The sequence below is a fragment of the Myxine glutinosa genome, chromosome 14, assembly GCF_964187855.1.
Source record: "Myxine glutinosa chromosome 14, kmMyxGlut1.1, whole genome shotgun sequence".
NCBI lineage: Eukaryota > Metazoa > Chordata > Myxini > Myxiniformes > Myxinidae > Myxine > Myxine glutinosa.
The window spans coordinates 4,869,739-4,880,453 of record NC_136274.1 but is presented as its reverse complement, the minus strand read 5'-3'; positions in this window follow the sequence as shown (position 1 = coordinate 4,880,453).

Sequence of the window (10,715 nt, the reverse complement as noted above, 5' to 3'; positions counted from 1 at the left end):
GATGGTAATTGGTAATGGTAGTTTCAGTTAACTCCACCACCAAACGTTGATGTAGGATATGTTTTCACCACTGTCTGTTTGTTTGTCCGTTTGTTTGTTTGTGAACAAAATAGCTGAAAAAGTTGTGGACGGATTCGGACGAAATTTGACAGAGATGTATCGTATGTGACAAGGACGAAATGATTCGATTTTGGTGAAGATCCGGATTCGAATCCGGCTACAAGAATTTTTAAGTGATTCTTCACCATTGGGAGATGGGGCCAAAAACGATACATAGCAGGATATGTCAAAAAGTTATGGACGGATTTGGACGAAACTTGTTGGACAGGTTGTGTGTCTGACAAGGACAAATATATTCGATTTTGGAGAAGATCTGAGTATGTATTCGGATATGAGAGTTATTTAATCTTTAAGTGATTCTTCACCATTGGGAGATAGGGCCAAAAATGGTACATCGTGGGACATCTCAAAAAGTTACGGGTGTATTTGGACGAAACTTGTTGGACAGGTTGTGTGTCTGACAAGGACAAATATATTCGATTTTGGAGAAGATCTCAGTATGTATTCGGATATGAGAGTTATTTAATCTTTAAGTGATTCTTCACCATTGGGAGATCGGGCCAAAAATGGTACATCGTGGGACATCTCAAAAAGTTACGGGTGTATTTGGACGAAACTTGTTGGACAGGTTGGGTGTCTGACAAGGACAAATATATTCGATTTTTGACAAGATCTGAGTATGTATTCGGATATGAGAGTTATTTAATTTTTAAGTGATTCTTCACCATTGGGAGATAGGGCCAAAAATGGTACATCGTGGGACATCTCAAAAAGTTACGGGTGTATTTGGACGAAACTTGTTGGACAGGTTGTGTGTGTGACAAGGACAAATATATTCGATTTGTGAGAAGATCTGAGTATGTATTCGGATATGAGAGTTATTTAATTTTTAAGTGATTCTTCACCATTGGGAGATAGGGCCAAAAATGGTACATCGTGGGACATCTCAAAAAGTTACGGGTGTATTTGGACGAAACTTGTTGGACAGGTTGTGTGTGTGACAAGGACAAATAGATTCGATTTTGGTGAAGATCCAGATCCGGATCCAGCTAGCAGAATTTATTTAGTGTTCTTCACCATTGAGTGATATGGCCAATCAGGTGGAGGCATCCTTTCTGCTGAGCGCCGTTCTAGTTTTAAATGTGGAAGGATAATGACAATAATGGTATATCATATTTAAATTGGTCATATTAAGAGAAATATATAACAGCGGGTGATTGATTTGTTGTGAGCAAAGTGCAATGCGTCCCGAGTAGACTCGGAAGACCATGAGTAATGTTATCGAGTGCGATGTCTGTGTGTCCCCCACATCCGATATCTTGGGGAGGAAATAGCGCTCCAGTGTACTCGATGCGATAACGAAACTGTCCTGGGTGGTGGGATAAAGGGGTGAGGGGGGGGGGGCAGAGTTCTCTTCCAGATGAAGTCATCGTAAACTGACGATAAAAAACCACTTCCCTGGCAGCAAATGCTTGGGCTGGCTGGTAACTCGCAGAGAGTCAACCTTCACTATCAGAATGAGTAACATAACAGATAAGCCGGGATTGTTTGTATTCATGGACACGAGGATTACTAAATGCAATCGAAAAACAAGAGATTACAAGGAGTTTTCACTTTTGAAGAATGATGTTAAAAATCCTGCACCCTCTGCCTTCTCCATGCTTCGCCCCCTCCATTTGACCCCCCTAGTAACTCTGAATGAACGTAAGATCAACTGCAGGGTACCTCGGTTTGCAGGTTGCTCCATTGTTTGTTCGATGATAAAATTGCCAGACAGGAGATGTTTCCAACGACTAGAGGGGACCAATGAATGCCGTTTTTCCCATCTACAAACGTGTCCCATCCAATTCCAATTTCCCCAAGTGTCCCATCACAACTTTTCGCTGCACAGGCTTTTGTCCGACACCATGGAAATCGGTTGGCATTTGCATCCCTAGCTGTTCTGCTGCACCTGCTGTTCCGTTTGCGTTGCCCACGGGTTAGGTAGAACCGATGATGTTTTGGTCATTGGTTCCATCCTCTCCATCCTGTGGACATCAGGCACACTTTGGTTGGTTCCATACTCTCCATACTGTGGACATCAGGCACACTTTGGTTGGTTCCATCCTCTCCATCTTGAAGGCATCAGGCACACTTTGGTTGGTTCCATCCTCTCCATCCTGTGGACATCAGGCACAATTTGGTTGGTTCCATACTCTCCATACTGTGGACATCAGGCACACTTTGGTTGGTTCCATACTCTCCATACTGTGGACATCAGGCACACTTTGGTTGGTTCCATACTCTCCATTTTGTGGACATCATGCACACTTTGGTTGGTTCCATATTCTCCATCTTGAAGACATCACACACACTTTGGTTAATTCCATACATTCCATTTTGTGGACATCAGGCACACTTTGGTTGGTTCCATCCACTCCATCCTGTGGACATCAGGCACACTTTGGTTGATTCCATCCACTCCATCCTGTGGACATCAGGCACACTTTGGTTGGTTCCATCCACTCCATCCTGTGGACATCAGGCACACTTTGGTTGGTTCCATCCTCTCCATCTTGTGGACATCATGCACACTTTGGTTGGTTCCATACTCTCCATCTTGAAGGCATCAGACACCATTTGGTTGGTTCCATATTCTCCATCTTGAAGACATCACACACACTTTGGTTGGTTCCATCCTCTTCATCTTGAAAGCATCAGGCACACTTTGGTTGGTTCCATACTCTCCATCTTGAAAGCATCAGGCACACTTTGGTTGGTCCCTACTCTCCATTTTGTGGACATCATGCACACTTTGGTTGGTTCCATACTCTCCATCTTGAAGGCATCAGGCACCATTTGGTTGGTTCCATATTCTCCATCTTGAAGACATCACACACACTTTGGTTGGTTTCATCCTCTCCATCTTGAAAACATCAGGCACACTTTGGTTGGTTCCATCCTCTCCATTTTGTGGACATCATGCACACTTTGGTTGGTTCCATACTCTCCATCTTGTGGACATCATGAACACTTTGGTTGGTTCCATCCTCTCCATCTTGAGGACATCATGCACACTTTGGTTGGTTCCATCCTCTCAATCTTGAAGGCATCAGGCACACTTTGTTTGGTTCCATCCTCTCCATCTTGTGGATATCAGGCACACTTTGGTTGGTTCCATCCTCTCCATCTTGAGGACATCATGCACACTTTGGTTGGTTCCATCCTCTCCATCTTGAAGGCATCAGGCACACTTTGGTTGGTTTCATCCTTTCCATCTTGTGGACATCAGGCACACTTTGGTTGGTTCCATCCTCTCCATCTTGTGGACATCAGGCATACTTTGGTTGGTTCCATCCTCTCCATCTTGTGGACATCATGCACACTTTGGTTGGTTCCATCCTCTCCATTTTGTGGATATCATGCACACCTTTGTTGGTTCCATTCTCTCCATCTTGTGGACATCAGGCATGCTTTGGTTGGTTCCATCCTCTCCATCTTGTGGACATCATGCACACTTTGGTTGGTTCCATCCTCTCCATCTTGTGGACATCATGCACACTTTGGTTGGTTCCATCCTTTCCATCTTGTGGACATCAGGCATGCTTTGGTTGGTTCCATCCTCTCCATCTTGTGGACATCATGCACACTTTGGTTGGTTCCATCCTCTCCATCTTGTGGACATCATGCACACTTTTGTTGGTTCCATTCTCTCCATCTTGTGGACATCAGGCATACTTTGGTTGGTTCCATCCTCTCCATCTTGTGGACATCATGCACACTTTGGTTGGTTCCATCCTCTCCATCTTGTGGATATCATGCACACTTTGGTTGGTTCCATTCTCTCCATCTTGTGGACATCATGCACACTTGTTGGGTTCCATCCTCTCCATTTTGTGGACATCATGCACACTTTGGTTGGTTCCATCCTCTCCATCTTGTGGACATCATGCACACTTTGGTTGGTTCCATACTCTCCATCTTGTGGACATCATGAACAATTTGGTTGGTTCCATCCTCTCCATCTTGAGGACATCATGCACACTTTGGTTGGTTTCATCCTCTCCATCTTGAGGACATCATGCACACTTTGGTTGGTTCCATCCACTCCATCTTGTGGACATCAGGCACACTTTGGTTGGTTCCATTCTCTCCATCTTGTGGACATCAGGCATGCTTTGGTTGGTTCCATCCTCTCCATATTGTGGATATCATGCACACTTTGGTTGGTTCCATTCTCTCCATCTTGTGGACATCAGGCATGCTTTGGTTGGTTCCATCCTCTCCATCTTGTGGATATCATGCACACTTTGGTTGGTTTCATCCTCTCCATCTTGTGGACATCAGGCATGCTTTGGTTGGTTCCATCCTCTGCATCTTGAAGGCATCAGGCACACTTTGGTTGGTTCCATCCTATCCATCTTGTGGACATCAGGCATACTTTGGTTGGTTCCATCCTCTCCATCTTGTGGACATCAGGCACACTTTGGTTGGTTCCATCCTCTCCATTTTGTGGATATCATGCACACTTTGGTTGGTTCCATTCTCTCCATCTTGTGGACATGATGCACACTTTGGTTCGTTCCATCCTCTCCATCTTGTGGACATCACGCACACTTTGGTTGGTTCCATCCTCTCCATCTTGTGGACATCACGCACACTTTGGTTGGTTCCATCCTCTCTATCTTGTGGACATCACGCACACTTTGGTTGGTTCCATCCTCTCCATCTTGTGGACATCATGCACACTTTGGTTGGTTTCAACCTCTCCATCTTGTGGACATCAGGCACACTTTGCATGGTTTCATCCTCTCCATCTTGTGGACATCACGCACACTTTTGTTGGTTCCATCCTCTCCATCTTGTGGACATCATGCACACTTTGGTTGGTTTCAACCTCTCCATCTTGTGGACATCAGGCACACTTTGGTTGGTTCCATCCTCTCCATCTTGTGGACATCATGCACACTTTGGTTGGTTTCAACCTCTCCATCTTGTGGACATCAGGCACACTTTGCTTGGTTTCATCCTCTCCATCTTGTGGACATCACGCACACTTTGGTTGGTTCCATCCTCTCCATCTTGTGGACATCATGCACACTTTGGTTGGTTTCAACCTCTCCATCTTGTGGACATCAGGCACACTTTGGTTGGTTCCATCCTCTCCATCTTGTGGACATCATGCACACTTTGGTTGGTTTCATCCTCTCCATCTTGTGAACATCAGGCACACTTTGGGTGGTTCCATTCTCTCCATCTTGTGGACATCATGCACACTTTGGTTGGTTCCATCCTCTCCATCTTGTGGACATCATGCACACTTTGGGTGGTTTCATCCTCTCCATCTTGTGGACATCATGCACACTTTGGTTGGTTCCATCCTCTCCATCTTGTGGACATCATGCACACTTTGGGTGGTTTCATCCTCTCCATCTTGTGGACATCATGCACACTTTGGTTGGTTCCATCCTCTCCATCTTGTGGACATCATGCACACTTTGGGTGGTTTCATCCTCTCCATCTTGTGGACATCATGCACACTTTGGTTGGTTCCATCCTCTCCATCTTGTGGACATCATGCACACTTTGGTTGGTTTCAACCTCTCCATCTTGTGGACATCAGGCACACTTTGCTTGGTTCCATCCTCTCCATCTTGTGGACATCATGCACACTTTGGTTGGTTCCATCCTCTCCATCTTGTGGACATCAGGCACACTTTGGTTGGTTCCATCCTCTCCATCTTGTGGACATCATGCACACTTTGGTTGGTTTCAACCTTTCCATCTTGTGGACATCAGGCACACTTTGCTTGGTTCCATCCTCTCCATGTTGTGGACATCAGGCACACTTTGGTTGGTTCCATCCTCTCCATCTTGTGGACATCATGCACACTTTGGTTGGTTTCAACCTCTCCATCTTGTGGACATCAGGCACACTTTGCTTGGTTCCATCCTCTCCATCTTGTGGACATCACGCACACTTTGGTTGGTTCCATCCTCTCCATCTTGTGGACATCATGCACACTTTGGTTGGTTTCAACCTCGCCATCTTGTGGACATCATGCACACTTTGGTTGGTTCCATCCTCTCCATCTTGTGGACATCATGCACACTTTGGTTGGTTCCATCCTCTCCATCTTGTGGACATCATGCACACTTTGGTTAGTTTCATCCTCTCCATCTTGTGAACATCAGGCACACTTTGGGTGGGTCCATTCTCTCCATCTTGTGGACATCATGCACACTTTGGTTGGTTCCATCCTCTCCATCTTGTGGACATCATGCACACTTTGGGTGGTTTCATCCTCTCCATCTTGAAGGTATCAGGCACACTTTGGTTGGTTCCATCCTCTCCATATTGTGGATATCATGCACACTTTGGTTTGTTCCATCCTCTCCATCTTGAAGGCATCAGGCACACTTTGGTTGGTTCCATTCTCTCTATCTTGAAGGCATCAGGCACACTTTGGTTGGTTCCATCCTCTCCATATTGTGGATATCATGCACACTTTGGTTTGTTCCATCCTCTCCATCTTGAAGGCATCAGGCACACTTTGGTTGGTTCCATTCTCTCCATCTTGAAGGCATCAGGCACACTTTGGTTGGTTCCATCCTCTCCATTTTGTGGACATCATGCACACTTTGGTTGGTTCCATACTCTCCATCTTGTGGACATCATGCACACTTTGGTTGGTTCCATACTCTCCATCTTGTGGACATCATGCACACTTTGGTTGGTTCCATCCTCTCCATCTTGTGGACATCATGCACACTTGTTTGGTTCCATCCTCTCCATCTTGTGGACATCATGCACACTTTGGTTGGTTCCATCCTCTCCATCTTGTGGACATAAGGCACACTTTGGTTGGTTCCATCCTCTCCATCTTATGGACATCATGCACACTTTGGTTGGTTCCAAAGTGCACACTTTGGTGGTTCCAAAGTGCACACTTTGGTGGTTCCAAAGTGCACACTTTGGTTTGGTTGGTTCCAAAACTTATGGACATCATGCACACTTTGGTTGGTTCCATCCTCTCCATCTTGTGGACATCATGCACACTTTGGTTGGTTCCATTCTCTCCATCTTGAAGGCATCAGGCACACTTTGGTTGGTTCCATCCTCTCCATCTTGTGGACATCATGCACAATTTGGTTGGTTCCATTCTCTCCATCTTGTGGACATCATGCACACTTTGGTTGGTTTCATCCTCTCCATCTTGTGGACATCATGCAAACTTTGGGTGGTTCCATTCTCTCCATTTTGTGGACATCAGGCACACTTTGCTTGGTTTCATCCTCTCCATCTTGTGGACATCATGCACACTTTGGGTGGTTCCATTCTCTCCATTTTGTGGACATCAGGCCCACTTTGCTTGGTTTCATCCTCTCCATCTTGTGGACATCAGGCACACTTTGCTTGGTTTCATCCTCTCCATCTTGTGGACATCATGCACACTTTGGTTGGTTCCATTCTCTCCATCTTGAAGGCATCAGGCACACTTTGGTTGGTTCCATCCTCTCCATCTTGTGGACATCATGCACACTTTGGTTGATTCCATCCTCTCCATCTTGTGGACATCACGCACACTTTGGTTGGTTCCATCCTCTCCATCTTGTGGACATCACACACACTTTGGTTGGTTTCAACCTCTCCATCTTGTGGACATCACGCACACTTTGGTTGGTTCCATCCTCTCCATCTTGTGGACATCACGCACAATTTGGTTGGTTCCATCCTCTCCATCTTGTGGACATCACGCACACTTTGGTTGGATCCATCCTCTCCATCTTGTGGACATCATGCACACTTTGGTTGGTTTCATCCTCTCCATCTTGTGAACATCAGGCACGCTTTGGGTGGTTCCATTCTCTCCATCTTGTGGACATCATGCACACTTTGGTTGGTTCCATCCTCTCCATCTTGTGGACATCATGCACACTTTGGGTGGTTTCATCCTCTCCATCTTGTGGACATCATGCACACTTTGGTTGGTTTCAACCTCTCCATCTTGTGGACATCAGGCACACTTTGGTTGGTTCCATCCTCTCCATCTTGTGGACATCATGCACACTTTGGTTGGTTTCAACCTCTCCATCTTGTGGACATCAGGCACACTTTGCTTGGTTTCATCCTCTCCATCTTGTGGACATCACGCACACTTTGGTTGGTTCCATCCTCTCCATCTTGTGGACATCATGCACACTTTGGTTGGTTTCAACCTCTCCATCTTGTGGACATCAGGCACACTTTGGTTGGTTCCATCCTCTCCATCTTGTGGACATCATGCACACTTTGGTTGGTTTCATCCTCTCCATCTTGTGAACATCAGGCACACTTTGGGTGGTTCCATTCTCTCCATCTTGTGGACATCTTGCACACTTTGGTTGGTTCCATCCTCTCCATCTTGTGGACATCATGCACACTTTGGGTGGTTTCATCCTCTCCATCTTGTGGACATCATGCACACTTTGGTTGGTTCCATCCTCTCCATCTTGTGGACATCATGCACACTTTGGGTGGTTTCATCCTCTCCATCTTGTGGACATCATGCACACTTTGGTTGGTTCCATCCTCTCCATCTTGTGGACATCATGCACACTTTGGTTGGTTTCAACCTCTCCATCTTGTGGACATCAGGCACACTTTGCTTGGTTCCATCCTCTCCATCTTGTGGACATCATGCACACTTTGGTTGGTTCCATCCTCTCCATCTTGTGGACATCAGGCACACTTTGGTTGGTTCCATCCTCTCCATCTTGTGGACATCATGCACACTTTGGTTGGTTTCAACCTCTCCATCTTGTGGACATCAGGCACACTTTGCTTGGTTCCATCCTCTCCATCTTGTGGACATCACGCACACTTTGGTTGGTTCCATCCTCTCCATCTTGTGGACATCATGCACACTTTGGTTGGTTTCAACCTCTCCATCTTGTGGACATCATGCACACTTTGGTTGGTTCCATCCTCTCCATCTTGTGGACATCATGCACACTTTGGTTGGTTCCATCCTCTCCATCTTGTGGACATCATGCACACTTTGGTTAGTTTCATCCTCTCCATCTTGTGAACATCAGGCACACTTTGGGTGGGTCCATTCTCTCCATCTTGTGGACATCATGCACACTTTGGTTGGTTCCATCCTCTCCATCTTGTGGACATCATGCACACTTTGGGTGGTTTCATCCTCTCCATCTTGAAGGTATCAGGCACACTTTGGTTGGTTCCATCCTCTCCATATTGTGGATATCATGCACACTTTGGTTTGTTCCATCCTCTCCATCTTGAAGGCATCAGGCACACTTTGGTTGGTTCCATTCTCTCTATCTTGAAGGCATCAGGCACACTTTGGTTGGTTCCATCCTCTCCATATTGTGGATATCATGCACACTTTGGTTTGTTCCATCCTCTCCATCTTGAAGGCATCAGGCACACTTTGGTTGGTTCCATTCTCTCCATCTTGAAGGCATCAGGCACACTTTGGTTGGTTCCATCCTCTCCATTTTGTGGACATCATGCACACTTTGGTTGGTTCCATACTCTCCATCTTGTGGACATCATGCACACTTTGGTTGGTTCCATACTCTCCATCTTGTGGACATCATGCACACTTTGGTTGGTTCCATCCTCTCCATCTTGTGGACATCATGCACACTTGTTTGGTTCCATCCTCTCCATCTTGTGGACATCATGCACACTTTGGTTGGTTCCATCCTCTCCATCTTGTGGACATAAGGCACACTTTGGTTGGTTCCATCCTCTCCATCTTATGGACATCATGCACACTTTGGATGGTTCCAAAGTGCACACTTTGGTGGTTCCAAAGTGCACACTTTGGTGGTTCCAAAGTGCACACTTTGGTTTGGTTGGTTCCAAAACTTATGGACATCATGCACACTTTGGTTGGTTCCATCCTCTCCATCTTGTGGACATCATGCACACTTTGGTTGGTTCCATTCTCTCCATCTTGAAGGCATCAGGCACACTTTGGTTGGTTCCATCCTCTCCATCTTGTGGACATCATGCACAATTTGGTTGGTTCCATTCTCTCCATCTTGTGGACATCATGCACACTTTGGTTGGTTTCATCCTCTCCATCTTGTGGACATCATGCAAACTTTGGGTGGTTCCATTCTCTCCATTTTGTGGACATCAGGCACACTTTGCTTGGTTTCATCCTCTCCATCTTGTGGACATCATGCACACTTTGGGTGGTTCCATTCTCTCCATTTTGTGGACATCAGGCCCACTTTGCTTGGTTTCATCCTCTCCATCTTGTGGACATCAGGCACACTTTGCTTGGTTTCATCCTCTCCATCTTGTGGACATCATGCACACTTTGGTTGGTTCCATTCTCTCCATCTTGAAGGCATCAGGCACACTTTGGTTGGTTCCATCCTCTCCATCTTGTGGACATCATGCACACTTTGGTTGATTCCATCCTCTCCATCTTGTGGACATCACGCACACTTTGGTTGGTTCCATCCTCTCCATCTTGTGGACATCACGCACACTTTGGTTGGTTTCAACCTCTCCATCTTGTGGACATCACGCACACTTTGGTTGGTTCCATCCTCTCCATCTTGTGGACATCACGCACAATTTGGTTGGTTCCATCCTCTCCATCTTGTGGACATCACGCACACTTTGGTTGGTTCCATCCTCTCCATCTTGT